This window comes from Lissotriton vulgaris, chromosome 1_1 (genome assembly GCF_964263255.1).
Source record: "Lissotriton vulgaris chromosome 1_1, aLisVul1.2, whole genome shotgun sequence".
Taxonomy (NCBI): domain Eukaryota; kingdom Metazoa; phylum Chordata; class Amphibia; order Caudata; family Salamandridae; genus Lissotriton; species Lissotriton vulgaris.
The window spans coordinates 750,480,105-750,494,340 of record NC_141685.1 but is presented as its reverse complement, the minus strand read 5'-3'; the positions used below and the strand labels follow the sequence as shown (position 1 = coordinate 750,494,340).

The window sequence follows — 14,236 nt, the reverse complement described above, 5'->3', positions numbered from 1 at the left end:
TTCATGTTGTTACCCTTTCTGACTCTAGAGGCAGTATACTTTAATACTATGAGTGTGTTGGGAGTTTTCTCCTCACTTAATCTATTTGTTTGCTGTATCCCTTTTTGTAGTTATCTCCTTGAAGTGTGTCTACTCCATGTGTCGCCCATCCTTCCTTCCTATCACCATGTGTAATTTTGTCTCGTGGAACGTTCGAGGTCTCGGTCACCCTGTCAAGCGTCAAAAGGTACCATCCCATTTATCTAAACTTAATTCACAAGTTGTTTTTCTCCAAGAAATGCATTGTTCAGATGTTGAGTCTATTAAGTTGAAAAGACAATGGGTGGGCCAAGTTGTGTTTTCTCCTGCTGTTAACAAAAAGGGGGGGTTGCTATTTTGTTTCATAAAGCTTTAAATGTTCAAATTATTTCCTCTCAGAATGAGGTTGTTATCCAGAATAAGACATTGGTCTTGCTAAACATTTACGGCCCGGTAAGACTTGATCCCACATTTTCAACCTGATAAATCCCATAAGAGTTTCCAATCTGCCATTGCCGCTCATCCAGTATATGATTCATGGAAAATGTGTAATCCTGATTTGCTAGAATATACTTTTTTTTCTAATATACACCACACCCGCTCAAGGATTGATTATATTATGGGTAGTAAATCTCTACTTCCATCTATTCAAAAGTCTGCAATTGGTTCCATATTTATATCTTACCATGCTCCTGTTTATACTAACCTTGACCTCTCCCTCATTTCCTCTAAATTTAGTCGTTGGAAATGTAATTCATTTCTCTTGTCTGATAATGTTTTCCTGAAAGAAACTGAAGGATTTTTTACTGAATTTGTCACTTTTAATAACCCATCAGACACCTCTATTCCTAATACCTGGGATGCCTTTAAGCCTGCCTTCCGGGCCTTTACTATATCTTATGTCTCTAAGAAAAAGAAAATCAACAGAAGGAATTATGAAGACCAACTCCAGAAAATTAAACGACTTGAGCATTCTTATTTTACCTCTAAATCCACCTCTGCCCTTCAGGACTTAATCCTAGCAAAAACAGACCTTAATAAAATTATCACTAATGAAGCATGTAACACCCTTCTAAAAATCAAATCCAAATTCCATGGTGGTCAAAATAAGGCGGGGAAAATGTTGGCAAATTATTTAAAAATCAAATCTGAACTCAAAAATGTGGGCCCTATCTTTAATGACTCTATCAAACTAGTCTTGTGTGAGGAAGGCATTGCAGAAGTGTTTCATAATTACTACCGATACTTATACACTGATGACACACACCCCTCTGATGGAAACTTAGCATCTTTTTTGGGTGGCCTCCCCTCACCCCCATCCCTTCCGGATGAATTAGCTCAGCTGGAGAAAGACATTACTCTTCAGGAAGTTATTCAGGCCATTGTTTCCCTTAAAAAATCGAAAGCACCAGGTCCTGACGGACTACCTGTTGAATTTTATTCTGCTTTTCATGTCCTTTTTGCACCAAAACTCATACAACTTTTTAACTCCTTTATTGCAGAGGCTAAGGCTTCTGGATCCTTTTTGGATGCATTAATTATCATAATTCCTAAACCCGACAAAGATCACTCTCAATGTAAAAATTACCGCCCTATATCATTGATTAATTATGACTGCAAAATTTTTGCTAAAATTCTGGCTTCGTGTCTTGATTCTGTTATTCCCCTTCTAATTAAAACAGACCAAGTGGGGTTTGTGAAAGGTAGACTTGCTGCAGACAATGCTCGCATTTTTTCTAATATTATTGCACATAGTAAAAATCTCAAAGTCTCGCTGGCAGCTTTGTCCTTGGATGCTGAAAAAGCCTTTGACCGCATTATTTGGCAGTTTATGTTACGCACCCTCCAATGGTTTGGTTTTGGTCCTTCTTTTATCTCCTTGGTTAAACTCCTTTATTCTTCTCCCCGTTGCCAGTATATTTGTTAATAATCAATTTTCCAGGTTCTTTTCTTTATCTAGAGGTACACGACAAGGATGCCCTCTTTCCCCTTTATTATTTATTCTTTGCCTTGAACCTTTTTTAGAACAGATTCGTTCCAACCCCAGGATTGCTGGCTTCAAACTCTCATCTACTGAAACTAAATTGTCTGCTTATGCGGATGATGTACTTGTATATATGGCTGATCCTACTACTTCCCTTCCACATTTTTTGGATGAAGTGCGGTTGTACTCCTCTAACTCGGGCTATAAACTATCCAAAACTGAAGTTTTGCCCCTAAATTCGGTATGTTATCAATATATATTTAGTAATAACGAGTTTTCATGGTGTCCTTCCAAAATTAAATACCTTGGTATATGGTTCTCGTCATCCCTAGTTGATACACTTAAATTTACTTTTGACTCCCTTCTGAAGAAAGTCCAATCCCTCCTCCAACTTTGGTCTCCCTTATTTCTATGCTGGTGGGGTAGATTAGACACAATTAAAATGATGGTTATTCCTCATGTTCTTTATACTGTATCTATGCTCCCTTTTAAAATCCCTAATACATTTTTTTTCCGCATAAACTCTATTTGTACGAAATTCTTGTGGAATGATAAACACCCTCGCATTGCCTTACACAAACTGATTCGTCCTAAAAATGAAGGTGGCGTTCGTTTCCCCAACTTCAAAACGTACCACTCTGCCTTCCTGATTAAACAATCCTTTTCATTAGCCTATGATTTTTTAGACAATCCTGTGACTAGATCGGTTGTTCTAGAACGCTCTCTCTTAAAAGATTTCTCTTTTCAACATACCCTATTTTGAAATACTCCCAAACACTGCTTCACAATGTTTTCTCTTCAAACTTCTCTCCTCTTCAATGTTTTTTATCTTCTGTTGTGCGGTATAACAAATTTCTTAAATACAAAGGCAAATTGTTTTACTTCAAATATTATAAAGAAAAGGATATTTTGTTTGTACATCAGTTTTTTGATGATAATTCTATCATTCCTTCTCATGTGCTGCAAAATTGATATCATTTGCTTTCTTCATATCTTAATGAATACACCATTATAACGTCTGCCATTCAATCACACTTATCTTCTCTCTCAATTCCTGATGTCTTACCCTCTTTCACTCCAACCACTCAACTTTACCCTTTATTATCAACGCAACAACTTAAAGCTGCTCTTGTTTATACAATTTTGTTATCAAATGTTATGGATCGCCCTAAATCAAACATAGAGACTGCTTGGGAAACTGACCTCTCTGTTTCCCTACCTGTTTTGTTGTGGGATTGTTTATGGTCCAAGATGTTTAAAGTATCTATTGCTGCACGCATTACTCAATCTTTGTTTTTTATATATCATAGAGTTATCATTACTACTGTTAGTATTCACAAGTTTTCTCTGACTTCCTCTCCCCTATGTTGGTCATGCTCTAAAGAAACAGGTCCGCTTAAGCATCAATTATACGAGTGTCCCTCTGTTTTATCCTTTTGGAATGCTGTTTGGAATATTTGCTTGCCAATGATTTGCTGCTCCACCTCATTATCACTATTGAATGTTTTTCTAGGTTCTTTATCAACTGATATTGATATGGTATCTTCTTCTGCTAGATTATTGGACCTGTTTATTGCTCTTGCATTTAAAGTAATTTTATCGTGTTGGAAGGATAATTCTAAACTCTCTGTAAATACATGGTGGAATTTCATCTGTGATAAACACAGGATTGCTGTCGCTTCTTCCTCCTCTATTTCCCTAAAAATCAAATCTGATCTCCTTTGGCTCCCCTTTACTACCTATCTTTCTTCCAACTCTCCTAGTTGATTGCTTTGCTCTTATTCCCACGTGCTCAACTCTACTCTTTCTTTCTTCTCATTTCCTTTCTTCTTTCCCCCTGCTCTTTTATCTTCTCTCTTCCCCCCGTATGTCCCTTTTCCTTTCTCCTTCTCTACATTTACTTCTCTCTTATTTACATCTGTTATATGCTCCATGTTAATTTGTAATTCATCTCAGTATATATGACTTATGTATTGTTTTCTTTTTCAAAAGACTAATAAAAATGTCTTAAACAAAAAAAAGAGACTACAACTGAATATCCACGAACTTACCTCCCTTCCCGATACTCGGTTTGAAATTCGCCAATAAATTTCACTTTTAACAGTGCTGGGGCACTATGTTCCAAATTAGGTTCCTAGAAGAACATAAACGATTGTGTGTTATTGGTGTGGAGTCGAGAATAAAACGCAGGATAACTGTGTACTAATGTACTGGCTAACCCTGTTACCTGAATTTAGGAATACTTTCTTTGTGCTTCCATCAATGCAATAAAACCAGCTGGATACGTCTTAATACCTCGGTGAACGCTATGAAAATGCCGCATGAGCCTCCCGCGAGTGGCTGCCATTATTTATCCACACAATACCTCAAGACTAATACTACCCTGAACTAGTGCATTATGGGAGATGTGGTCAATCTGCTATAGCGAGAAAGCCGGATACCGGCTTTGCTCACAAACCAAGTTTATCTTGCAAGCCAGAATGGAGGTGCTTCAATCAAATAAAACTTTATAGATCATCACAATCTAACGGATGTTCTCGAATTAATGTAAACCAAACTGCCACTGTGGTGAAGGTTATAGGGTTTTTTCAATCAGTTTAAAAAGCAATTCGGTTGTGATTTAAATGACCGCCAAGGAGTTCTGACTTTCATATAAATGAAGCCCAACAGTGTATTAGAGAACACAATCCTGGTGTTATTCAAAAACAAATCCTTCCCCAAGAGTATCTGCTGGGTACTAATAACTGGTTACTGTCATACTAGTGTCATATTACTGTTGTCAACACCTGACAATCTGCTGTAAAGTATCATGGTTAGAGCACAGAGGAGTGATCGCGACATATCATAGTATATAGTGTATGACAAGGAATGGAAGCTGTGTTAATATCGTATAGTAGCGTGGTGAGTGTAGAAAAAAGTAATCACGGGTATTGCCATGACATTTTCAACGCCATTGGAGTGTAAACCATAATTACCATTTATATTGTACAGTGAGCGATTGCCACCAAGACTGTTAAGGGCACAATATAAAATGAACAGCAGGGGTGCTGTTGTAGTGTGGAACATGCAGAGACAGACAAATTGTATAGAATCTTCTCAGGAACCAAATTGCCCACGATCAATGCTCATACCATAAAATATTGTGAAAATGACATAAGCTGTCTTCTGTCACATCGTGTAGATCAAATGTTGGATTATAAATAACAGCTTAGATCTATTCTATCATTTAATCCTTTAGAGGATAATGTTTGAAGATAATCAATCCAGAATACCTCTCTTAGCAGCAGTTTTTTACTGTTGTCCTGACCCTCATGTTTTGGAACAACTTCGGTGATTCGTGCTCTAAGTTGGGAGATGTTGTAAATGTAAATGTATGTATGTATAGGCATTTATATAGCGCACTAGTTACCCGTAGGGTCCCAAGGCGCTTCGACCGCTGCGAAACCCTTCCTGGCTTCCCTGAGAGATGGTCCCTTAATGGGTATCTCCAGGGTGAGACCAGGCATCCCCGGCGGTCTGGTGGGGCCATTAGTGAAGATGAGGCAAGCTAATGCCCAGAGTTGCCGAGTGTGATCGCTGATCAGAGTGGGCACCAAGGCGAGAGAATTATCGAGTCCGCTGACCCTGGTCCAGAAACCTGCCGCGCCGGGAATCGAACCCTGGTCCCGGGCCGTCCTCTGCTCTCGGGTCTGCCGCCTCTAACCAGTGAGCCACACTACTTCAAACTACTGTTGTGTTGAGCTTCCGCCCAATGCGTAGCTACACTAGATGTACTATTTTGTGTGCGGATTGTGGTTTTGTGTTCGGTTAACCGGGTCTTAAATTTATTCTCTGTCTTCCCTAGATATGCTTTATCACAGGGACACTTCAAACAATATATTACGTTGGTGGTGTTGCAGTCTGCCGTATGTCACAATTGAATTTTTTAACCTGAAACTGGATGCATCAGTGTATCTCCTGTAATTATGTTATTGCAGTGTGTGCAATTGAAGCATTTAATCGTCCCTTTAAAACGCTCTCTTGCAGTGGATCTATCTGGTGTTTTAATCATGTCATATATATTCTTCCCACGTGTCTAGGCGAATACGGGTTTCTCATCAAAAATTCTGTTGAAGTCAGTTTCATTTTTGAGAAGGTCCCATCTCTTGAGAATTATTTTCTTGATTTGAGTGGATCGTGTAGAATATTTAGATACAAAAGTAAGAGTAGATCATTGGTTCCTGGGTAGAGTAGTGAGTAACATAGAACGGTCTTTAATGGCTAATCTATTAATACTTTGTTGTAAAAGCTCTGCGGGGTAGCCTCTCTGTTCAAACCGTCGTTTACGTATTTCTAGTTTCTGGGTAGTGGTGGCCTATTCTGAGCAAATTCTCTTAATACGAAGAAAATGAGAATAAGGTAAATTGGTGATAAGGCTTCTGGGATAGAAGCTTGAAAATTGTAAAGTGCTGTTCCTGTCGGTTGGTTTAGTATAAATTTTCATCGTTAGCTTACGCAAATGGGTATCCTTTTTTTTTTTTGTAAAGCTTTATTTTTCCAATTTTTTTTATACCTCTTGGAGACATTAAGAATATAGAGTGGTACATTTACGAATATCAAGTCACATAACCATAGTCACATATATAAAGTCTCATATAATATATCTCTATCATTTGGCAACTTAAGTATTCATAATGGCAAATGCGAATCGCGGTAGACCCATTAGTACACCCGTTCCCCAACCCCCAATCCGCAAGGACCATCCACCCCCAGACTCCACCTAAACAAAGAGAAAAGGAAAGCAACCAAAAGGAAAAAGGGGCATTGAACATATCCTGCCCTTATATGGCATTTCCATCAGTGCACGTATAAGGAAAGTTTGGAACATATAGACAGTAAAATAGCAGCACATTCATCCAACCCCCTGTGGCACTATTCCACATTCAACTTGAGAGGCATATTTCTTGTGTTCACGTTCAATGTATGCTGTGTACGGTACCCATATGTCCTTTGGGCGCGATGAGCTTGGCATCAGGGAAGAATATAAATCACAGTTAACATTACAATAGGACAAGCTACGCAACCGTCTCTGAAGGGTAGGTATAGTACGTTGGCCCCACAGCAGCGCTATTTCCCATTTGGCCAATAATAGTCCTAGAGCTGCAAATCTCCTGACCTTTTTGGGAAAATTAACTGTATAACCCACGAGCGCTATTTCTGGTTTGGGAATAAGTGTCAGCCCTATCATGTCTCCTAATGTGTCATGTATTTGTTCCCAATATGCCTGTAGTTTGGGGCATTTCCACGTAAGGTGGGCAAAGTCTGAGTGTGGAGTGGAACATTTTAAACAATTATGTGGTCTGGAAGGATCAATTCTGTGTGCCACGGCCGGAGTGTGATATACGCGGCGGAGAAATTTGAAGTGAATAAGTTTGTGCATGCTGTTCAGGGAGACCTCTCTGGTTACCTTGCAGCATTTTTCCCATTGATCGTCGGTAATGGGATGACCAAGGTCTTGCTACCATGCAGTGCGTATTTTAACATCAGTCACCGGTTGCAGACTAGAGCATGATCTATACATTTTGGAAACGAGGTGGGCGCCAGTGTCGCTCTCAACAATCAATGGCAAAGGAGTCATAGGTGCAGGTGAACCGGATAAGTGGGTAGTGTTGCTCTCAAAGCTGAACGGATGCATTGCAATATAAAGGTATCCATGACAGATCTGTCCCGAAACCGGTCCTCCTCAGCCACTGAGAAGACATGATCCTCAGGATAGAGATCCCCCATCCGTGAAATGTTGAATTTGGTTAATGTGCGTTGTACCTAAGCATGGGCGAATTTTGCGAATCTCGCGTTCGCAAATTTTGCGGATTTGCGAACTCGCAATCCGCAAAATCCGCGAATTCTCGCGAATTTGCGTTTTTTTTTTGTGTTCGCACGGGTTTCTGCCAGTTCGCGAGGGTTTCGTACAATTTCGCAAACGCGAACTTACCTGTCGGGTCGCAAGTTTTGCGAATTTGTTGTTTCTACGTGTCCAGCCTGTTTGGGACACTCTTCTTCATCACTGCCACTCTCTGTCACCACTGCCACTCTCTGACTACTCATGCCACCCTCTGGCCCACCCATGCCACCCTCTGTTTCATCACAGCACCCTCTGGTTGTCCTGTGTACATTATTGTGGCAAAGCAAAGCACACATTCCCTGCCTCAAGTGACCTGAATTAATTTGGGGCTGATTAATGTGTCACAGAATATTTTTTTAGCTGGCACCTGCTTCCTTAGTGCTTCCTGATTAGTGATCTTTTGCACTTGCTAAGTGCTTTCATTGTTGCAAAATTAGTTACAACACCTGCCCTGCCCCAACTGACAATAATGAATTAGGGGCTGATTAATGTGTCACTGGATTTGAACTTCCAGCCTGGCTCCTGCTTGTCTGCCTTAGCTGTAATTCAGGACCTTTGTGTAACTATTCTGAGGGTCAGAGCAGGATCACATAATAGTTGCAAGTAGGCAACTGAACTCTGGAGGGGCCCCTCAGGAAGCACTACAGGAAATGGCTACTAATGATGAGCTTGAACTTTTGAACCTGGTAAGTAGTTTCAGTTTTGCTAAGATCGTATTTCTGCCATTTAGCGCTTATTCGCGGGGCGCGAAGTTGAACTGGGAAGCCGCGAACTCACGCAAACAGTGCGAGCAAGCCATAAAATCCGCTGCTCGCGGATTTGCGGATTTTGCGGGAAATTCGCGAATCTCGCGGATTGCGAATTTACCGAAAATCCGCAAAATCCGCGAGCGTAACGGATTTTCCGCCCATGCTTAGTTGTACCAGTGTTTCATCCGTGATGGGGAGCCACAAAGGATTTGGAAGTGGTAGAGCCTGAGAATATACTATGTTAAGTCCTAGAAGTCTCCGTAACCTGTCCCAGGCCCAACTAGTAGTGGAGATGGTTTGTATGTCGAGTGGATCTCTGTAGATGCCTTTTGGTAACACCGAGGACAACTTCAGAGGGAGTAAAAAATCAGCCTCTGGTCGCAAGAAAGGAATACGAGCAGCTGGGTGGTACCACAGAAATGCATAGCTGCATTGAGCCACTAAGTAATAGAAATAAGGATCAGGTCCCCTGTAGCCCCCTCTGTCACATGGAAGAGTAAGGATCTGCCAACGAACACAAGACCTCTTTCCTCCCCAGACTAGTCGTATCAGATGTGTAGGCAACTGTAAAAAAAAAAGTCTTAGTGGATGGGGATGTTATTAAACAAATATAAAAATTTCGGGAGAACAATCATTTTAAGTACAGCGGCCCGGCCTGCCATTGACAACGGAAAGCGCAGGCAACGTTCCACCTGCTGACAGAGTTGCGGCACCATTCCAAAGGAAATTCACAGTCCCAAGTCGTTGTGCTCTCCGTTAATGGGAAAATGACGGATTTGTGCCAATTGATGCCTAGCCCTGAAAAGCGGCCAAACCAAAGTATTCCCCTTATAATTGGTTCTAGGTTTTCCTGTAGATGGCGCACATAGAGAATGGTGTCATCCGCATAGAGTGAGACTAACAAAGCCCCTGTTTTAAATTGTACACCACAGTGGAGTTGTCGCCCTTGAAAATGCCTTATCAGAGGGTCCATGGCTCATATAAATAATAGGGGGGAGAGAGGACATCCCTGTCGCGTGGCGCATGTCAAAGAAAATGAATGTGAGAGCGTGCCATTAATACTGAGTCTAGCCGTTGGGTTGGTGTATAACAGAGCGGTGGTGGCCACGAATCCCATTGGCATCCCCATGCGGCGCATCACAGAGAGAAAAAAGGGCCATTCTAGAGAATCAAATGCCTTCTCAGTGTATAATAAGACAGCTGCAGAAGGCACTTTTGGGTCAATTCTGTGAAGGACAGCGAAGAGGGTCCGAAGATTGAGAGAAGTGGAACGGTGTGGGACAAATCCAGACTGCGCAGGGGATATAATACATTCCATTAATTGAGAGAGTCTGCTGGTTATAACCTTGGCCAATATTTTGTAATCTAGATTCAATAACGAAAGGGGTCTATATGAACTGCATAGTGAGGGGTCTTTGCCAGGCTTGGGAAGGAGAATAATAACTGCCTCCCGAAGCGTGGGGGGTAGTACTCACCTCGATCAGCTGGGGAGCCATGATATCTTTGTAGGCCTTGTAAAATCCATCCAGCCCCAGGGCTGAGGAACCACGGAGCGCCTCTGTCGCCCCCACTACACCCGTCTCTGATATAGGCTCAGCTAGAAAATCCAGCATGCACTTTTCAAGATACACCAGTGCAATTTTCGACAAATAGTTTTTCTGGTCCTCAAGATTGCGTCCAATCTTGGAGCTGTATAATGTCTTAAAATAATCTATAAAAGTGTTGTGGATCCCCGATGTGCAGGTAACCGGCATATCCGGGGGGGGGGGGTGCATATTTCTGTGATGTATGCCTTACTGTAAGGGGGGCGTATCATTTGTGCCAATACTCTTCCAGGTCTGTCGCCCTCGCCATATCTCCTAGCAGACTGATATTTACCCAAATACAACAACTCCCTATCCACCGCCTCGCGAAAGTCTACCAGTGGTGCCAAACGGCGAATTTCAGCATCAGCTGTGGCATTTAGGAGTAATACAGAATCCAAGACTGATATGTCTCTTTCAATTCGGGCCAGCATGGTACGCAAGTCTTTTAACACCCCGGCACTTTTAGCGATGCAGACACCTCGTATATACGCTTCAAAGCCTTCCCATAGGACCGCCCAGGTATCCACTGACCCAGTATTTATAGTAAAATAATCCTCCATGGCTTCTCGTACCTCCGCATGGGAGACCTCATCCTGTAATGCTCTGCCTTGAAACCGCCACTGCACCTCAAAGCCCTCTGGTCGGGGAATATCTAAGCGAAGTATTACTGGAGAGTGATCAGAATATGTCCGTGGTAGGATTTCTAGGTTTCTAAACTAACCAGCAACTCCCAGAGAAACTAGCCAATAATCTGTCCTGGTCCATGTATTATGGTAGCCAGAATAGTGGGTATATGACATGTTGTTAGGATTGTGCTTCCTCCAAATGTCTATTAAGGAAAGGTGTCTGCAGATCTTTTGCAGTGCACAACTGGAACGTGGTTTGGAGTCAGGGGACGCGGATGTACTGTCCAGTCTAGGATCTAATAATAAATTGAAATCCCCTCCCGTAATAATCAAATTAGGTTCGAGCCGTGTCAGGTGGATATGTAGGGAGTGGAAAAAATCTGGAGTGTCAACGTTCAGGCCATAAACGCCCACTAAGGCTGTAAAATGACCCATAAGCATGCCTGGATCACTGCCAGAATATCAACAGTCAAAATATCGACTTGCCAAAATATCGAGGTAAAAATATAGAATGCCAGAATATCGACTTCCTATCTACAAACAGGTAAGTACAAAAATATCGACTCCAAAATATCGATAGGAAAAAATATAGACAGTCAAAATATCGAATTTTTAAAATATCTTAAAAGTAATTTTAAAGTAATATAATAATAAATATAATTATTTTAAACATACTTAAAATACTTAAATAAACTTAAAATTAATAAATAATTTATGTAACTTAAAAAAAAAGTAATTTTAAAACAAATATATATATATATATATATATATATATATATATATATATATATATATATATATATATATATATATATATATATGTATATACACAGCAACTTCCCCGTTCCGGAGCCTGACCCTACGGAGTGGCCTCACAAAAATGGGCACGGAGCAGCCCATCATTTCACCACGAAAACAACACAAAGTGAGGCCCAATACTGCTGGCAGGCTTTTATTCAGATTTGAAAGCAGCACCGATTCCATTCACCAACGTTTCGACGCTCTGCCTTGATCACGGTAAGGAATCTATTGATAGCAGGTGTGCCCTGGCGCGCTTTTAAAAGTAAGTACATCACATGACTGTTGTTATATTCCTACAGGTCCCATAGTGCACTATGATAAGTATTTACATTTCTGCTGGAAGTCCTCCGATTTTCTTTTTTTCAAATGGCAATTATTCTCAAAACCACAGGCACAGTTCATTAACGGGCAATCCTGGAACAGTCAGATGTATTGAAAAACAAAGTGAAATACTTTTTCTTTTTTTCACTATCTTGAACTAGAGTCCGTTTTGCAGCACGATCATTGCAGGAGGTCACCCTGCATAGAATCTCTTCCTCACGCTTGCTTTTTTCACTCAGTGGCATTTCCAAAGTAGGTTTGCAGCGTGAGTGGGTCTAGCTCCTCAATTTGAATACACAGCAAGTTGCCCGTTCCGGAGCCTGACCCTACGGAGTGGCCTCACAAAAATGGGGAGCAGCTCATCATTTCGCCACGCAAACAACATATTAACAAAACATAGACAATAGTTTTTTCCGTAGGATAGCAAGAGGGTTTAATTTACTATTCACAATACAGAGAGTGCAACAGTGGGGAAAGCGTTGGATAGCGTAGGGGTAAAAATTACTAATCCGACTCCAGTGAGTGCAACAGTAGGGAAAGCATTGGATAGCGTAGGGGTAAAAATTACTATTCCTACTCCAGAGAGTGCAACAGTAGGGAAACCGTTGGATAGTGTAGGGGTAAAAATTACTATTCCAACTCCAGCGAGTGCAACAGTAGGGAAAACGTTGGATAGCGTAGGGGTAAAAATTACTATTCCCACTCCAGTGAGTGCAACAGTAGGGAAAGCGTTGGATAGCTTAGGGGTAAAAATTACTATTCCCACTCCAGTGAGTGCAATAGTAGGGAAAGTAAATACTTCATATATAAATATAAATAACATAAATATTAATACCAATTACAAAATAATTAAAATATTTTACAATTTTATAAAATATATTAATTAATCAATTAAAATTACAAATAAAAATTAACTAATAATATAAATGACCTACTAATACTAATTATTTACCAATTACCAATACATTAATTTACAATATAAAAATAAATAAAAATTAGACACAAAAAATATTTAAAAAATATAATTACTTACAATTAAATCACTTCCCAAGCTATTCCCCTATAAACACACAACCCTCTACAGAAAATAATGTAATAAAAGTAACATATTTATCAATTAATCAATTAAAATTGATTACCAATTATATTGTAATTAATTACCAATTAATAATTAATTAGCAATTAATTCTAAATAAATAAAATAACATATTTAATTAATTATAATTAAATTACTTTCCACCCTATTCCCCTATAAACCCACAACCCGCTACAGAAAATAAATTACTAAAATGAACATATTTATCAATTAATCAATTAAAATTAATTACCAATTATATTTTAATTAATTACCAATTAATAATTAATTAACAATTAATTGTAAATAAATACCACTAAATGAAATAACATATTAAAATAATTATAATTAAATTACTTCCCACCCTATTCCCCTATAAACCCACAACCCGCTGCAGAAAATAGATTACTAAAATTAACATATTTATCAATTAATCAGTTAAAATTAATTACCAATTATATTTTAATTAATTAACAATTAATTCTAAATAAATAACAATAAATAAAATAACATATTTAATTAAATATAATTAAATTACTTCCCACCCTATTCCCCTATAAACCCACAACCCGCTACAGAATTATATTACACAAAAAATAAAAATTAATATTAACTTAGCTTAAATTCGATATTTTTGTTGTCTATATTATGTCTAGTCGATATTATGTCCATTCATTATTTTTGATTCAATATTATGTCCATTCTTTTCGATATTAACATTTTCTAGTCGATATTTTGGTAGTCTATATTATGTCCAGTCGATATTATGTCCATTCTATATTTTTTACTCGATGTTATGTCTAGTCGATATTAAAAACACAATATTTTGACTCTATACCGAGCATGCCTGTAACAATAAGGAACCTGCCTTCGCCATCCGTCACCACTTTGCCTGGATGGAAGGGGAGTCTCTTATGGATAAGGAGAGCGCCGCCCCTAGCGTAACTGCCATAATTTGCAAAATATCTGTGCGCTCCCCAACTAGAGGCCAGATGTGTATTATCGGTTTTGGGTAGATGTGTTTCCTGTAAATAGGCAATGTCAATCTTATACATTAAATAATTGAGTACCTGATGGCGTTTGCGGGTGGTGTTGAGACCTCGCACATTCCAGGACATAAGAGACAGACTAGTGGGGCCAGCACAATTACCTAGCGAAGCCATAAGGGTATACACAACAAAAGTTTGTGACAAAT

General features: G+C 39.5%; 1 protein-coding gene across 1 annotated transcript in view; it reads left to right on the top strand.

Annotated features, from left to right (window-relative positions):
* LOC147747756 (2-5A-dependent ribonuclease-like) overlaps nucleotides 1-14,236 on the top strand; it is a 404,162-nt gene that overhangs the window by 6,716 nt on the left and 383,210 nt on the right. The window contains exon 2 of the mRNA XM_086926092.1: nucleotides 111-226. The gene's annotated coding sequence lies outside the window, so the exon portion shown is untranslated. The remainder of the gene's footprint in view (nucleotides 1-110; nucleotides 227-14,236) is intronic.